This window comes from Mustela lutreola, chromosome 12 (genome assembly GCF_030435805.1).
Source record: "Mustela lutreola isolate mMusLut2 chromosome 12, mMusLut2.pri, whole genome shotgun sequence".
NCBI classification, from domain to species: Eukaryota; Metazoa; Chordata; class Mammalia; order Carnivora; family Mustelidae; genus Mustela; species Mustela lutreola.
In genome coordinates this window covers 86,919,828-86,938,368 of record NC_081301.1, presented here as the reverse complement: position 1 = coordinate 86,938,368, position 18,541 = coordinate 86,919,828, and the positions used below count along the sequence as shown (strand labels likewise).

The 18,541-nt window shown below is 39.3% G+C and overlaps 1 protein-coding gene across 1 annotated transcript in view; it reads left to right on the top strand.

Moving 5' to 3' along the window:
* The window catches only part of TMC1 (transmembrane channel like 1), a 384,104-nt gene that overhangs the window by 23,988 nt on the left and 341,575 nt on the right, over nt 1-18,541 (top strand). The window contains exon 2 of the mRNA XM_059143592.1: nt 7,399-7,517. The gene's annotated coding sequence lies outside the window, so the exon portion shown is untranslated. The remainder of the gene's footprint in view (nt 1-7,398; nt 7,518-18,541) is intronic.

Below are 18,541 nucleotides of genomic sequence, written 5' to 3'. Positions count from 1 at the left end.
GCCTCTGGAGCGATGTCCCTCCGTGGAGCTGACTTCTAAAAGTTCCAATTTTGTGCTCCCCTGCTCTAGGGCTTGTGGGGAGCCAGCCCTTCCTGCCCTACCTACCCCCCACAGTCTACCTTCCCAATAGTGCCTCAGATTCACTTCTTTGCACATCCTATCTTCTAGAAAGTGGTCAATTTTCTGTTCCTAGAATGCTGCTCTTCTTCTCTTCAATCTCCTGTTGAGTTTGTAGGTGTTCAGAATGGTTTGATAAGTACCTAGCTGAACTCCTGGGACCCAAGAATATTTCAGTCTCCTGTTCCTCTGCCATCTTGCTCCTTCCTCCCTTTTAAAGATTTTATTTATTTATTTGAGAGAGAATGTGTGTGTGTAGAAGTGGGGAAAGGGGCAGAGGGAGAGGGAGAAGTGGATTCCCTACTAAGCAGGAAGCCTTATTCAGCGTTCTATCCCTGGACCCTGAGGTCATGACCTAAGCTAAAGTCAGATGCTTAACTGATTGAGCCACCCAGGTGTCCCTGAAGTTTCTAAGAGCTAATATAAGGAAACAATGTCCTCAGTACCCACCATTTCACAGATGTTGCAGTGTATCTAAGTGCAAAGCACAGCTTTTAATATCACACATTCTCATTGTATTTCCCAGGACTTCTCACCATCAAGGCAGGATGCTTATAGATCATTTTAATTGCCAATTTAAGTGCATTCTGAGTTCACTGATAAACCATACAAGAGAAATGTTGCTTTTCAAATACTGAAGGTATCTCCTTTTTAATTCTTTGTTTGCATTTACTTCTTTTGGATTAGTTTTTATTGAAAAGAGTTACAGTTATTGTGGCGAGCATTTCATGATGTTTATAATTGTAGAATGACTTATATTGTATGCCTGAAAGTAATATGTTAGCTATATTCCAATTAAAAAGGAAAAAAAAGGGGCGCCTGGGTGGCTCAGTGGGTTAAGCCGCTGCCTTCGGCTCAGGTCATGATCTCGGGGTCCTGGGATCGAGTCCCACATCGGGCTCTCTGCTCAGCAGGGAGCCTGCTTCCCTCTCTCTCTCTCTGCCTGCCTCTCCATCTACTTGTGATTTCTCTCTGTCAAATAAATAAATAAAATCTTTAAAAAAAAAAAAAAAAAAAAGGAAAAAAAAAAAAAGAGAGAAAACAAGTATAGTTAGCCTGAAAAAGGTATGTGAAATGTTCTTTCCTAAAAGGCTTTCTTAAAAACAAACAAACTCTTAGAAATTAGTATAAAAAAGACAAATATTCTTCCAATATTAAAAGAAAGGAAATTTGAAAGTCAGGGTTTTACTCTATTAAATTAACTTCTAAAAATATGATGGATTAAACTCTCAGACTCTTGGACAGGGTTACCATAACATCTATGATGAAATCAGAAATTTTTATAAAGGAAAAAATAGTCCTGGTTCCAACTCAGTAGCTCTCTTTGACTTTCTAGCTAACATAGAGAAATAAATATGACTGACTGCCCTGAAGAATCTGTTGTCTCAAGTCAGTTAAGAAGCACATCAATCAATTATTCTTATATGTTTTAAAAAACATGTGCTTTAAACCCACTTTTTAAGGAAACATAATGAGACATCTGGATTCCTTCGCTTTTAGATTTGGCAACTATTTTGGTCTCTTTTCACTTGAAAAACCATTTGTCTGATCATAATGTCTCAAACTTTTGAGTGTTTACAATAAAAATAACTGACACCTATTGCACCCCTTTCTGACAGGGATGGGAGCCACCCAGATGGCCACCCCCAGGTCAGGCAGGTCACCTTGCCTCTGCCTTTGTGTTGTGTTGCAGCTGGGCGAGCTCACTAGTGTCGATTTCCAAGGAATGGTCATCTTAATCCATCTATGCTAAAAGCATCGATTAGATCTTCCTTCTCTAAGAAGGTTGCCTTTCAGGTGCAGGAGTGAAAAGATAAGTAACTATAGGCATAAAGGTCAACAAATCTGTTTTTAAAACAGGACTGACAACCAGCTGCAAGCACTAAGTTCAACCTACACGTGTGTACTCTAAAATCAGTTCTGACTCATCCGTTCTGTCTGCTTGGCACCCCTGTTCACAGGACGCCCTGAGCCTGCTCCTGGAGCAATGGTTTTGGTAAACAGCTTACCGTTTTCGACAGGGTAGATGAAAAAGGACAGCCTGATCTTGGTTGATAAAATGTGTACCGTGCTGAAGGCATATTTTGTGAAGTCTTGAGCAATTATTTAAAGTGTGTGTGTGTGTGTGTGTATGTGTGTGTCTGCGTGTGCGCGCGCGTGAGCTCACTTGCTGTGCTAGGTAATGATTCATGTTCTGAGGGTGTGTTTTTCTCTCTTAAAGAGCTGGCAGCCAGCCGCCCTCTCAGAAATGGGAAATTTCTTGAGCTAATTTGGACATGCAGGCTACGTTTTTTACACCACAAAGCTGTAACTCTTTGTCCAGACAGCGCGGCCAATTATCTGTGAATATCCCTATTCAGGAGAGACTTAAAAAACCAAAGACACAAAAAAGCCGGATCTTTTTGCCTGTTTTGCTTACAAACATTCAGGGTGATTGTATGTTAATATCTACTTCTGAAGCAGAAAGGAGTTAAAGGGATGACCTGATTCTCTTAGTAAAGAAAATATAGCTACCATCCATTTTCTGAAAATTTGCCCTTGGGTTCAAGTGCAGGCTGGAAGGTGAGAACTTTTGGATTAAATCCAGCATAAAAAGGTTTCCGCCAAAGAATCCACTCTTTCTATATCTTAGTTTTTCCAATCTGTCCAATAGGCATTTACTTCCCGCCTTAGAGGAAAATAAAGCCTCGGTCATTGGTTTGAAGATACACATCCGGACACAGGCATTTGTGCTGTTCAAGGGGCTAAGCTCTGGGGCACCATGTTGCTGTGGACCCTTTTCTTCGCCACCAGTGTCCTTATTCCCTTGTGGTCCCCACACTTCTTACTGGCCCAGAAAAGATCCGGTCTCTGTGGTGAGCACGCAGGGGAAAAGTGTATGGCACGTCCAACCGATTTCACCAGGAAACAGGCAAAAATGAAGGCAGGTTTTATGAAAGTTTCATTCTGTATTTTCTGCACTATGAGAAGGCAGAATTTTCTCCGAGGGCAGAAAGATGCAGGATTGAGCCTGGAGTGACCTGTTAGAAGAATTGCTAACAGAAGAGGTAGCGAGGTGTTAGCATTCATTCTTCTGACGGTCTTTAAAGCAGACAGGCAAATAAAACACGGAAAAAATGTGGCTCCCAAATAGAGGCTGGAGGATTGGTCTTGTCACTTGTTTAGAGGTCCTTTTAATTTACAGCATGCTGGCACGAGGTATTCAGGTCTGCCACCAATTAACTTGGAGTGTCAACCTACGTGCCAAGCTGTGTAGCATGTGTTGGGAACTCAAAAGTGTATAAGAAACAATTTTTGTTCTCAAGGTCTTCTTAACCTCCCCGGGGGAGAAATACATACAAATAATTACAATACTATGTGATAAGTGCTAGACTAGCAGCAAAAAACCAAAAACCAAAAAAAACAGAAAACAAGCCCTGTGTGCTATGATTACAAATTTTGCCTGAGGTGGTTGGCACTGGAGAAATAATATCTGCACTTGACCTTGAAGACCGAGTAGGAGTGAGGCAGGGGAGGCCATTCTAGGCAGAGGGGAGAGAGCATGGACCAAAGCCTGAAAGAGTGGCTGTCGGTGGAGGATGAGGAGTATTTTAGAGAGGACAGAGTAACTTTTGAGGTTCAGATAGCCCCCGGTTTTTAACCCTGCTCGATCTGTGGCTGTTCATTGGATGTGTGATTTGGGGCATGTTACTTAGCCTCTGTGAGCCGCAGTTTCTAAATCTGTAACATGGAAGCATGATGATCTCTCCTCTGTCAGGGCTGTTGTGAGAATTAGAACAACCAATCCAAAGGGCTTGGAACAGTGTGAGGACAGAGTAAACAGGCAGTAAATGGTCACTGTTATGCTGTCTTCTTGAACAGGCTGCCATTGTGGCTTTGGACCTGCAGATCATTCAGAATGCCATGATCTGATCCTGGGAGGGGTTTCTCAATATCAACCATCTGTAAAATGGAAGGAGCACGAATTTTCAGGGTTGTTTTGAGATTAGAGCTAACGTTAAACATAGGCGCAATTAGGGGCCTTGATTCTGAATCTGGGTGTATATAGAAGTATACCTTCTGCTAAAGCAGAGGCTAAATCAGAAAATCACATTTGAAAGTATGGTATCTCTCCCCCCAAGGGTGATGTGTCACGTTAATGAATGTGTTTTGGTGTGAGTTGGTATAAATAGTCATGCAAGCATGTTTGTTTTTCCACTTCTGTGTCCTGTGCCAAGCACCGCACCAGGCACCAGGAGATGTTTAAAAAAAATACTTGCTATGTGAATAAATGGGTAAGTCTCTAGTTGGTTTGGTCAAACACATTTTTTGTTTTTAAAGGAGGGAAACTATTTTAGATCCTGAAATTGCTTTTTTAAAAAAACCAAGTTCCTAAACTATTTGAACAATTGAACATGTACAGATTCATGTGGTATCAGCTTGTGGGGAGGATCATGCTGTTCTAAAAGCTTTGTTTGCTGGGAGCATGCATTGGTCCAACCAGTCATTATAACTGCAAACAGTTATTATGTCTATGATTATTATTATGACATTTCTAATAAGTATTATTGTAGGGGTCAACCTAATGTTATGTCAATAAACCAGGACTAGAATATCTTACATGTTCACTTCATACTTTTTCTTCCTGAACTATATTTAGATACTAGAAATGGTAGAAACTCCAGTATTTTTTATTTTCCCAAAGAAACCTCTTTACCTTTTACCCCTGCTCAATTGTATCATGCCTCTGAGAGGTCACATTGCCACTGTTTTTTCCAGTTTTAATTATGCGTAATAATAAGGAAAATATTTACTTGTAGGCTGGTTCAAGCTTGTGAAAACTGCACTTACTCTCTGACTGCAAAATGCTGGATGTCAGAGAGAAAAATCAGCCTGGATGCACTTGTAGCTTCTTATCACATAATGCAGCCACAACCTCAGACTAAACGTGCTCTCTTCCTTCCGCTTCCAAGCAGAACCAGACCCAAGTTATGCCACAGAAAATCACTGCTTTCTTATTTTTGAAGTAGGGCAGGAAGAGAATTCACAACTTGGCTTGAGAATGTATCTGTTCTTCTTCTTTTTTTTTTTTTTTTAAGATTATTTATTTATTTGAGAGAGAAAGAGAGAGAGCGGGAGAGAGAGAATGAGAAGGGGTAGGCACAGAGGGAGAGAGAGAAGCAGGCTCTGTGCTAAGCAAGGAGCCTGATGTGGGACTCTATCCCAGGACCCTGGGATCAGAGCCTGAGCCAAAGGCAGATGCTTAAGCAACTGAGCCACCCAGGTGTCCCAAAAATGTATCTGTTTTTTAAGAACTTATTTTCTGGTTCCATTTTTTTTTTTTTTTTTTTTTTGAGAGAGAGAGATTTTATTTATTTATTTGAGAAAGAGAGAGAGCGTACATGAATGGGAGTGGAGGGGCAGAGGGAGAGGGAAAAGCAGACTCCCTGCTGAGCAGGGAGCCCAACATCAGGCTCAATCCCAGGACCCTGAGATCATGAGCTGAGCCGAAGGCAGACGTTTAACTGGCTGAGCCACCTGCATTCCCCTCTGGTTCACATTTTAAGTAAAAATTTCTAATAGGACACATTTAATTTAGATCTTATTTGTTCCTCAGGAGAAAAGGAAGAAAATATACCTAACCAACACTCTTTTTGTTCTGACCAGTTATTTGGTCTAGATTTAGAATCCTTTAGTTAATGGAGACTTTGAAAACCCATTCCTTTATATATTTGAAAACTAGCGGGTTTAGGGGGGAATTGACCCACTAAATTGATTTTTTTTTAAGTGTTTATTTATTTATTTGACAGAGAGAGACACAATGAGAGAGGGAACACAAGCCGGGGGAGAGGCAGGCAGAGGGAGAAGCAGGTGTCCCACAGAACAGGGAGCCTCATGTGGGGCTCAATCCCAGGACCCTGGGATCATGACCTGAGCTGAAGGCAGACGCTTAACGACTGAGCCACCCAGGCACCCCACTGAATTGAATTTTAAGAGGCCCCTGGCCTGTTCTCAAACTTGTACCTTCCTTTAGTTGAGACCTTTGATATTTTAGGTGCTGTCTTTCAGGTTCATAGTCCTCACTATTCGAAGCTGACATGCTCACTCATTCATTTCACCATTATCATTGATTTACTGAGCAGCTACAATTAGTTTGAACATATAAGATTACTATTTTTGTAGATTAAAAAAAAGGACAACTCAGTGTTCAATCTCATAAATATTTATTGAGGACCTACCACGTGAGAAAGCAGTTAAGGTTCAATTGTATAGGGAACCTAATGCAAGAGACTCCGGTAGAATACCAAACAACAGTGTTCAGAGAGTCGCTCTACTGATTTGGTACAATTGTCTATTTGCAAACAATGTTTTATACGGCACTTAATTTTTTTGAAGAGTTGCCAGGTTTGCCAATCTTGCAGTTAATTTGCCTGGTCAACGGAATTGAACAAAATTATTCTTAAGTTTTTATGGTTATAAAGGAAAAAAGGTGTACATAATTATTGAAAACAAATGGTTAAATAATATGAAAGTCTATAAAATAAAAACTGAAAGTTCTTCCCTTACAGCCTGGAGTAAACTGTGCTAACAACTTCTATTTTATTCCAGATCACTCTCTCTCTCTTTCTTTTTTTCTTTCTTTATTTTACATATGAAATGAAATCTGTAGCTTTTTTTTTTATCACTCAGAATGATATCATGACAGTTCTCCATACAGAGCGCTTCACTTCTGAAATCAAGACGAATCATCATGTCCGCTCAATAATCTTTTTAATAGTCACTTCCCACATTTAATTGCTTTTTAATTGAGTACTTTTCAAAATTCATTTTGATTGTGGTGATTGCCCAAAAACATTCAAAGAAGGCTTATAGTCTGCAAACACTTTCATTTAAAGCCATCTTTTAAAGGAACATAAGGTACATGCAGCAACCACATGATTTTAGCACAGTGGGTTGAAAACAATACAAAAATAGTCATTCAAATGTCTTATCTCTAACCAACTTAGAATCCTCAAAAAAAAAAAAGGAAAGAAAAGAAAAAGAAAGAAAGAAATAAAAAAAAGCAACAACAACAACACCCAAAACCCAAAACCAAACTAGGCTTCCTTGGGAGGGGTCGGGGTAGGGAGCGTGGAGTGGGGGTGGGAGGGGGGAAGGGGAGATGTGCCGGGGAAGACATCAAATGATGTTGGTGTTTTCATTTTTCTTTGATTGAGATATAGCTGATCTATAACATTATATTAATTGCTAGTGTGCAAAAAATAATGATTTGGTATTTGTATTGTCTCATCTTAATTTTAGAAATGAAGACAATGAACTTTGAATTTCTACATGGAAGTTCACGGTCTCCAAATTTTTCTTAAACCTCTGCCATCTTACACCACTTACTTGCCGATGAACGTGGGAGACCAAATGAGAAGGTAGTGTACAAATGTTAACAGAATATATCTGAAATGATGTGTTATGCTTAATTTAACCACCCTTTCTCCCTCTGGATATAGTTGTAGTTGAATATAACACACATATATGGAATAGAATCATATTTTCTGCTAGTAAAAGTTCTGGCTCCTGGGGCAGGCATAAATATGTCAGCATTTTAATAGGTTTCTACAAAAAACATTGATTTCCAGGGGTTCCACCAGCTAACCCGCTGGAGAATATTGGCATAGTTGGAAGGATTTTGTGCCACAGTCAAAAGCTTTCGTGTTTCCTCTGAAATGAAGAAAGAGATTGGACTGGGTGATCCTGAAGGGTTCTTTTCAAGAACATTTAGTTCTTGGGCTTATTTGCAAAGCTTTCAGTATCCCATACCCCAGAGACAGAAAGAGCAAAATCTACCCTACAAATACCAGTTTACTGAGATACCCAAGTACTGATGCCATTGCTAGTAAGGTGCTTTTTTGGGCATGGGGGACATATCTATTTTGCATCTTCCAAACTACAGATGTATTCCTACTTAAGGAAAAAAAAATAGTGTGCACTTGGTCTTTTCAACTTACTACAAAAACATTTACTCCTTTATTTCTTTTATATTGCAAGCTCTACTAGTGAACCTAAAATGTTATGGAATTTGATTTAGTGAAACAGTAACACAGATAAAGAGCTATGTATTTTGTACCAGATTTGCACCAAATCATGCATCTGTACCAAAAAATACAAATTATGAATACTATCTGCCTACAGAAAGGCAGGCTTTGTTTTCTTGGGGCATGAAACATGAACATGAAAGTCTCAGGAAAATACAGGGTTTTGTTCTTTCTCTACCTCCACAGTGTATTTTAAAAGCTGAAGTATAAATCATTCAGGGCAGATCGATATGTGTGGAAATCTTAATTTTTTATTCATTGAAAATGATCAATGAAAATGCTTTAAAGTTACCTAAGACAAAATGATTTTTTTTAAATGCATAATTTCTTTGGTGGTATAATATTAGGAGATGACTGTAGCCCTATTCTGTTTTCCTCTCTTTTGGCTTTTTTTTTTTTCCTTTTTTCTTTACTGTGGCTGGGAGAAGGAGAAGTTAAGAAATCGTTACTCTTAATACTGCTAGAGTGGTCAAGTGTTGTCCTGTTTTGCAGATAGAAATCTGAGTGGAAGACTCTAGGTGCTTAGCTTGAATTACTCTTAAGTCATTTTATACTGATGAGCGATTTTTATATGGGAGGGCCTCAGACTGCATTATGTCTGCATTTCTACCTCTGGAAAATATTTAGATGATTGTCTGAAATGGTTTAAAAAAAAAAAGGGTCTTTTATTTGTAGATCTGGAAAAATTAAACCAAGACAGGATGATCAGACTATTTCTTTGTAAAAGGTACGAGGCACATTCCTTTATTATTAGCATATAGCATTTCTTTGCAAAAAGAATGCCTGTATTTATTGTAGAAAAGTCCCAAACCACAAAATAACCCATAACCAATGGCTAGAGGCACTGGGAAAGATTACCATAATAACATTTTAGAATCTAGCCTTCCAGTCCTCTGAGTGTAAGTGAATGTAAGCAGCAGAATGTTTAGAAAGTCAACTAGTGAAGAACCTCCTCTCCTGGGAGGGTTCATTACCTTTAAGACCTGAAAAGAGAAGTTGCCAGGTCTGAGCTACCTGTGGGCAATCCCTAAACCCATCTATCGTTCTTAGAGGATTAGTTCATTTTGGGTCTCCCAAAGGTAAAATCAACTGTTCCTTATTGGAGAGAGTAAAAGGAAGAGTAGCTGAGCCCTAAAGCAGAAAGAAGAGGCCGGGAAGTGGCTGTGTGCCCAAGGAAATCAGAAGAGCTCGGGGTCTGATCATCAGGAAGACTGAATTTAAATACTGAGCACTGTGTGACCCTGGTTGCATTGGCAACCTCTCTGGGCACTGGTTTTCCCATTTATGAAATGAAGGGATAGCAGATAAGGGAGAATGGAATGTGGGAGAGAGACAATAGAAATATCTTAGGCAGGGGCGCCTGGGTGGCTCAGTTGGTAAAGCAGCTGACTCTTGACTTTGGCTCAGGTCATGATCTCAGGGTCAGGAAATTAAGCCCAGTCTCAGGCTCCACACTCAGCAGGGAGTCTTCTTGGAGATTCTCCCTCTCCCTCTATCTCTATCCCCATTCCCCTCATGCACACGCACTTTCTCCGTCAAGTAAATAAATAAATCTTTTTAAAAATTAAGGCGTACTTCCTAGTTAATTGGAAAGATGGGCCTGAGAGAGAACTATATTTCTATTTTTTTTTTTTTTAAGATTTTATTTATTTATTTATTTGACAGAGAGAGATCACAGGTAGGCAGAGAGACTGGCAGAGAGAGAGAGAGAGAGAGAAACAGGCTCCCCGCTGAGCAGAGAGCCCGATGTGGGACTCGATCCCAGGACCCTGAGATCATGACCTGAGCCAAAGGCAGCGGCTCAACCCACTGAGCCACCCAGGCGCCCCAGAACTATATTTCTAAATTGAGTGGTGGTGAGTAAGTGGGAAGAGATGAGGAAGGAGAATATCTTAATAGAAGGTTTGGATAAGATTTGGATCTCATTTAATTTCTTCATTCAAGATCTAGATCAGTGCTGTCCAATATGGTGGTCTCTAGACACGTGCAATGACTGAACACACAAAACATGACTAGTCTGAGCTGAGATGGGCCGTTAAGTGTAAAAGACATGCTGGACTTTGAAAATTTAGTACCAAAATTGTAAAATATACCCTTAACAATTTTAAAATATTGATCCAGTGTTGAAATGATAGTATTTTATCTGTATCATATTAAATAAAATATACTAAAAAATTTATTTTACCTGTTTCTTTAAAAAAATTTTTTTAATGTGGCAACTGGGAAGTTTTAAATTATATGGGGCTTGTATTCTATTTCTATTGGACAGTGCTCATCAAAGATGTTAAGCTAATGGAATGTACTTTGGGAAAATGTGTGATCGCTAACCTGTACGTGGATATAGGAGATGTTACAGTTTTAAGAACAGTCTATGAACTAAGAACAGGAATGAGTGTCATTAGAAACCTAGATATTTTGGGATGCCTGGGTGGCTAGTTGTTTAAGGGGTTGCCTTTGGTTCAGGTCATGATCCCGATTAAGTCCTGAATCCGGGTCCTTGCTCCCCAGGGAGGCTGCTTCTCTCTCTGCCTGCTCTGCCTGCTGCTTCCCCTGCTAGTGCTCTGACAAATAAATAAATAAATAAAATCTTAAAAAAAAGAAAAAGAAAAGATACTTCACAGATAAGAGAAAAGCAGGAGAATGGGAATAAGTAAAACACTTGAAGGGGAATCATGATAACAGGTTTCCAACTCTGTTTGAATGTAAACTCCTGCATAACAAAAAGCATTTGGAGGTAATCTGCAGGGAAACTTGCTGGAACCACACCCCTTTTGTAGTGACTGTTTTATCTGTGCCTTTTGTTGACTCTCTGAAATAGAGTTAGGCAAGAGGATGGGTGTGAGAGGGGAAGAAATGGGAACTGGTTTACAAAGCGGGTTTATAGATTCATAGGCTGAGCTCACACCGGGGAAAGGAGTTAGTATGTGTCAATAAGTGATTACAACTTCTCTGACAAGCTGAAGGCATTTGTTAAATCACAACTCATATTCCTGGAAAATGTTCTTTACTTTGTACAGATGAATCATTTACTTCCAGAAAATAGTACACTTACAGTACATGCCCTCAGTTCAGTCCTACTAAATTAATTGAGGTAGTCAAGTAGGGTCAGATTTCATGGTAACATGACACCCTAAAAGGACACCAAAAATGTCCTAAACACCCTATCCAATGGCTTGTGGAGTCTTCGTAAATTGCAGAGCTCCACCTGACAAATAATCTTCCCTTTGACATTTTCTTCTCTATCCCTCCTGGGTGCGATATCCGAGTCTGGTCATGGTTCTGACTGGTCCGGCAGGGAGGGAACTCAGAGTCAGTTGAAGAGCCAAGGTTCAAGTGCATAGTAGGTTCTCAATAAGTGAGAGCTATTGTGTCTTTTTCCTGAATATTTTCCTTTACCCAAAACCTAAATTAAAGCTTTCTTCTCTCCATGTGCCGTAGGATCACATCTACTGTTTTAGTGATAGAAAACCACAAATGCCACACCTGAACTCCTCTTCGGAGGTACAGTGTAATCACTGTGGACATTCTCCTGGCCTGGGATTCTGGATAACATACAGATATTTCTTCATCCCATATCTTCCTCTGAGACCTCATGTCCTCTCTCCATTTTTGCCAGGCCAGCTTCACAGATGTGTGCCTGGGCCTTCATACCAGCTGTCCTCATAGCCTTTGCCCACCCCAGCGCTCTGGGAACACTCAGAGGCCACGACGCTAACAAATCCCAACTCTGGCTTAGTTTGGATTTGTGTGGGAATTCGGGGAGACCACGAAAGTTTGATGACCAGATAAAGATAACTTTCCTTTTTTTTTTTCAGTGATTGCTTTACTGGGCCGCCTGGATGGTGTGGTAGGTTAAGTCAGACTCTTGGTTTCTGCTCAGGTGGTGATGTCAGGGTCATGAGATCGAGCCCAGAGTTGGGCTCCGCACTCATCATGGAGTCTGGTCGAGACTCTCTCTCTTCCTCTGTCCCTTCCTTACATTCTCTCTCTGTCACTGTCTCTAAAATAAATAAATAAATCTTAAAAATAAATTAATAAATAAAGACTACTCTACTGAGGCATGATTGACCTACAAAGCTGCACATATTTGTTGTACACAACTTTCTGTACTCAACAACAAAGCGAGAGGTTATGTTGACAGTCTTTAGCTTTGGGTCTTTTTGGAGGTCATGTCACCTCCATGACTCAGTTCCTTCATCTGTAGGATGAGTGATCTGGACTTGATCTCTAAACTTTCCAGCACTTAGGTACTGAGCTTCTAGAATGCAATAGGCATGGAGAGGAAAGCATGGGCTCATAACATTTTTCTAAGTTTTCAGGTGGAACAGTGTTGCTTGAAGCAGTATAGTGGGAATGGATTAGCTTTCTCAGAAAGTTCACATTAAGGGTAAATTTCAATACTTGTAATAAATCGATACCAGGTGAGCAAAAGCTTGCCATCCCTGACATTTCTGTGTATTTGTTCCGATTTTTGCTACTGAACTGATTCTTTATCATAAATCATGTCATTTATTAATCATAAAAATCTTGCTGATTTTAAATTTTATCTATTAACCAAAAAAGCTTTATCTGCTTGTTAAGAATTAAACAAATCCTTAATATATGCCCATCATAAAAAAAATTCAAACAATGGAGAAAATGAAAAGAATCCAGGAAAAACCAAATGACCCAAATCGTGATCCTCCAGAAATAATATGTTTTAGAATTTTGTTTTGTTTAGGATCCTACTGTGTTTGACCTTCCCTAAATGAGACCAAACTATAAATGCTCTTTTGTAACCTGCTCTAAAAAAATCTTAAATATATTGTATATCTTTGTTCAATAATGATCTAGAATAATCTTTTGTAATGGCCATATTCCATTGTATTGCTATATTATGATACATTATTTATTCCTTTCATGATGGACATTTAAGCTATCTTTAATTTCCTACTATTATAGACAGCACTGTGATGAATGTCAAGCCATACCTAATCTTACAAACATATTCAAACACACTCAGATGCAGAGAACAGACTCATTTTTTTAAAAACAGGTAATTAGGAGGCAGCCTGTAAATACAATTTGATAATCAGCTTGTCACTGCAATGCCACAATTCCTGATTTGCAAAAGATTAATGCATTGTAACCATTATTTTCCTGAAGGGTGGAAACTTACCCTTCATCACTTGATCTAAAAATTCATTTCATGCTATTAAAGAGCGGAAGGTAATCTAGTACCCTTTCCCCAGCTGAAGTGATTGTAGTTATTTCTGATTGAACCAGCCCTGATGCACATGATAAAACATGTCCTAGCTTCTCATTTAATTCATTTGAAGGTTCACAGTCATTCATGTTAAAAGCTCTTTGTTTTACTTAAGTCAAAAATACCTTTGACTTGGGCTGACACCATCTCTTCTTGATAATCAGTGAAGGGCATGGGTTGGATGAGTAAAACAAAAGCCAACCATTCCTACAAATTGAGAATTTTTAACTTAAAAAAAAAAATCTGACATGTCAAGCAGATTAAAGCAGTGTGTATGAAATCATTTAAAAAGAGAGACCATTTCCTCTTTTTGAGACCATTTCCTCTTCAACCCTGTACCTCATCCAGTGTGTGGGACATAAAGTGCACTTATTTGTTGCTGAAGAAATGAATGTTTGAACGAATGAAGCCAGTTGTGGTTTGTGACTTAAATATTGGCAAATATCTGAATTGGTAGAGCTGCTTATATCTATAATTGGAATAATTCATATGAATTACCATACAATTGTGTTTTCTGTACTTATGCATGGGGCTAATGTTTTCCACTAAACATAACTCACTGGCTTTATCATTCTCAGGATCTGTGGTTTATGGAAAGCATGAGCAAGCTGTGTTCTCTAGGCCAAACCTAGTCTGCTGCCTGCATTAGTAGAGCCCATGAGATGAGAATGACTTTAAAAGCATTTTAAAATGGTTTAAGACAACCATAGGAAGAATGATGCTCTATGACAAGTGAAAATCACCTAAGATTTGAATTTCATCAAAAGAAAATTTCACCATGACATTTTGTAATGTATCATGGTTACTTTTGTGCTACCTATAAATGTGAGTGGTCCATAAAGCCTAAAATAATTACTATTTGGCCCTGGACCAAAAATTTTGCTACTCCTAGTTTAGGTTAGTCTTAGGTTGGGCTGCTGCAAGAGAATATCATAAACCGGGTGGCTTATACCAACAGACATTGATTTTGCACAGTTCTGGAGGCTGGGATGTTCAGGAGACCCAGTTTGAAACTGCATGGGCAGTTTCAATGTTTGGCGAGGGTGGGCTTTCTGGTTTGTAGATGGCTGTCTTGTCTCTTTGTCCTCACAAGGCAGAAGGGTGGAGGGAACATTCTGGAAGCTTTTTTATAAGGGCACTGATCCCACTCATGAGTGCTCCACTCTCAGGACCTGATCGGCTCCCCCAAACCCCACCTTCTAACACTGGAAGTTAGGACTTCATCATATGAAGCTTGGGACACAGGAACATTCAGTATAGAGCAAGGTCCAAAACTATTTCTTGGGTGTGGAGGAGGGTATTGCTCATCTAGAAGCAAGAATTCTTTTGGGTGACTAGCCTTATGGAATGTTAGGGCAGTGTACTAAAATGACAGGTAACTAGGCAAAGACAAGTCATGAGGCAGTATGCCTATTTGGTCAACAATTTGAAAATAACGGTGGTAGCATGTTTTCTTTTCTCTTTAACCCTCTCTAATTGAGGAGGCCAATCTTATGCAGTGTAAAATGTTATTTGAGAATGCATCAACACACCAGAGTTTCTTAATGTCAGGATTGCTTAAAACCACCTTAGATAGGGCCTAATGGTTCGCTTGTGACTCTTCTGGCCTTGTCTGCCTCCCTGGTCTTACAGGCTAGGGACACTAATAGTTCTTCAAATAGCCTGAGGCACGATTTTAACATTTGTACTCTCTTGAGCTATTGTGGAATATCAAAGGGGTTTAATATGTACTCTAATGTAGGAAATTATTGAATTCTTCTACGTGTTTTAGGTTTGAGATTTTATTTTTATTACTTTCTTTTTCTTCTATAGCCAAAACACACATTTGTACCAGGCTCCTGAGTGAAACCAAGGATTGCACTAGGAAGTGAATAGTTCAATTATTGTTATTGGTGTAACTCTGATTATAAAAGAAAGAGAGGGATGCCTGGGTGGCTCAGTCAATTAAGCCACTGCCTTTGGCTCAGGTCATGATCCCAGGGTCCTGGGATCGAGTCCTCCATTGGGCTCCCTGCACAGCAGGGAGCCTGTTCGCCCTCTGCCTGCTGCTCCCCCTGCTTATGCTCGCTGGCTCTTTCTCTCTCTCTGACAAATAAATAAATACAATCTTTAAAAAAATTTTTTTTAAATAAAGAGAAATTATCTTATATTCACATATATCCTCTATCCTTGAGTTTCCTTCACTCATTTTTAATACAATATCAAGTTCCTCTCAACTTTAACATGGATCATTTTTTTTTTTAGAGAAACAACTAGTAAACTGATCCATGTATCTGTGTATCTATGTATGCGTCTATGTGTGTATATAGGCATGCAGGTATCTATTATCTATCCATGATCTAGCTCTTTATTTTAAGGAATTGACTTACGAGTTTGTGGGGGCTGGCAAGGCTAGAAGTCCAGTAGAATTTGGTGTTAGAGTCTTTAATCTGAAGGGAGTCTGGAGACAGAATTCTCTTTTACTTGGGGGACCTCAGTCCTTGCTTTTAAGGCCTTCAAGTCTTACCTACATTAGGGAAATAATTTGCTTTACTCAAAGTCTATTGATTTAAACAAGCATCTAAAAAAATACCTTCACCTCAACATCTAGTCTGGTGTTTGACCAAAGAACTAGGTACTGTAACAGCCAAACTGACATGTAAAATTAACCATTACAAATATGTAAATGAAATAAATGCAAATAGATGTGTTATGCAAATATATATAAATAAGTATAAGTACATATGATACATATGTATCTTTGATTAATTATGCCAATTTAAGTTTTAAATTTAAAGGCAGCTTGACTTTAAAATCCTGAGAGTGTATAGCACTCTTGTGATACTGAATCTTGACTCCTTAGGTTCTTTTCCAGTTTGGGTTTATTTACTTGTCCAGATTCTATAAATTTATGGTTGATATGGTAGTGTGGTGGACAGAATAATGATCCCTAAAGATGTCCACATTCTAATCCTGGAACCTGTGAATATGTTACCATCCAGGGAAAGAGGGATTTGAGGTCACAGATGAAATTCAGGTTGTTCGTCAGCTGACCGTAGAATAAGGAGATCATCTAGATTGTCTCAGTGAGTCCATTGTAATCACAAGCCCTTAAATGTGGGAGAGAGAAGCAGAAGAGGATGTCAGAGTGATAGGGTATACTGTGGACTGAAGCGAGTGCCCCCAAATTTATATGTTGGAACTCTACCCCACCCAGTGTGGTTGCATTTGGAGATGGGACCTTTGGGAGGTAAGTAGGGTTAGAGTTCAGGAGGGTAGGGCCCTCATGATGGAATTAGTGTCCTTATGAGAAAAGACACCAGGGAGCTTGGTTTCTCTCTTTCCGCCATGAATGGACACATCGAGAAGGTGGTTATCTCCAAGCCAGGAAAAGAGCCCTCACCCATCCCTGCTGGTACTCTGATCTGGAATTTCCAATCTCCAGAACTGTGAACAAGTACACATATATTATTAAGACACTCAGTGTAGTATTTCACTGTAGCACCTGAACTGACCAAGATGGGATGTGAGAAGAACTTGACCTGTTGTTGTTGCCTTTGAAGACAAAAGAAGGGGACCATGAGCTTAAAAAAAAAAATCAGGCAGTTCTGGAAGCTGGAAAAGTCAAGGAGCAGATTTTCCCCAGATCCTCCAGAAAGGAACTCAGCCCACTAGCCCCTTCATCTTCACCCTGAAAGACCCATTTCTGACTTCTGACCTAAAGACCTATACAATACTAGATTTGTGTTGTTTTAAGCCACTAAATTTGTAGTAATTTGATATAGCAGCCATAGAAAACTAATGTTGATACTAAGGATCTGATAGGCAGGGTTGAGTACTTAATATTTCAACAAATTCAAGTATATCAAAGTTCAGGCCATTGTTGGGGCTCCTGGGTGACTCAGTCAGTTAAGTGTCTGCCTTTGGCTCAGGTCATGATCCTGAGTCCTGGGATTGAGCCCCACATTGGGTTCCCTGCTCAGCAGGGAGTCTGCTTCTTCCTCTCCTTTTGCAGCTCCCCCTGCTTGTGCACTGTCTCTGTCAAATAAATACAATCTTAAAAAAAAAAAAAATCAGGCCATAGTTACTAGAACTAGAGGTAAAGATCCTTTAGGAATTTTGCAAGCAGAGCACCTGGGTGGTTCAATCCGTTAAGTATATGCCTTTGGCTCTGGTCATGGTTGCAGGGTCCTGGGATCGAGTCCTACATCAACTTCCCTGCTCAGTGGGGAGTCTGCTTCTCCCTCTACCCCTACCCACTGCTCCTGATCTCTCTCTCTTCCACTTTTTATCAAATAAATACATAAAATCTTAAAAAAAAACAAAAACAAACCAGAATTTTGCAAGCAGATGTCTTGTCAAAAGCACTAAAGACTCCTATGATTTTGTTCTGTTGTTCAGGACATGTATTTTAAATGTCATTAAGGGAATCTTATTGGGACTTTTATTTTAGTATTATCAAATAACTTACAAAGATAAGATCAGGAGTTTATTTGCAACTAATTTTCACCTGCAGATTTCAGAGCAATATATTGACTGCTGTGATCCTGATATAATTAATTTTTGAGAAGTTCTACCTTTGCCATAGTTTCTAAAAACAGAAAGGAAATAATTGTATACAACTCAGTTATTTGGTAACATTGTAATAACCATGCTTACTTTATGCTAAGGTTACGTTATTTCATTTAATTCTTCTAATCACTCTGTGAAATAGGGATTCTGAAATCCACAGTGTCCACAGTGTCCAAAGTGCCACAGGGTATGGTGGCATCTGAACACAGGCAATCAGAGTCCTCAAGCTGTGATTTAAACCATTTTGTACAGTTACAGGGACTGTAACTACACCCTACACTTAATAGTAGGCTTAGTATCTAGTACAGTACAAAGTAAATAGGATTTTAAAACAGGTAAGATGGGATTCTCAGCAGGATTCTAAAATTTATCTATCTATCATCTTTTTTATCTATCGATCAGTCTTTTTTAGTTTGAGTTGGAGAAGAAGATTCTGAAATCAGATAGGCTGGGATTAGAAATCATAAAGGAAGGAGACAGAGGCCTTGCTTTCCTTCTATAATATATCTTGCTTTTTCCCAGGGAAACCTTAAGAAAATGGGTTTTATTCACTGGTTTAAGG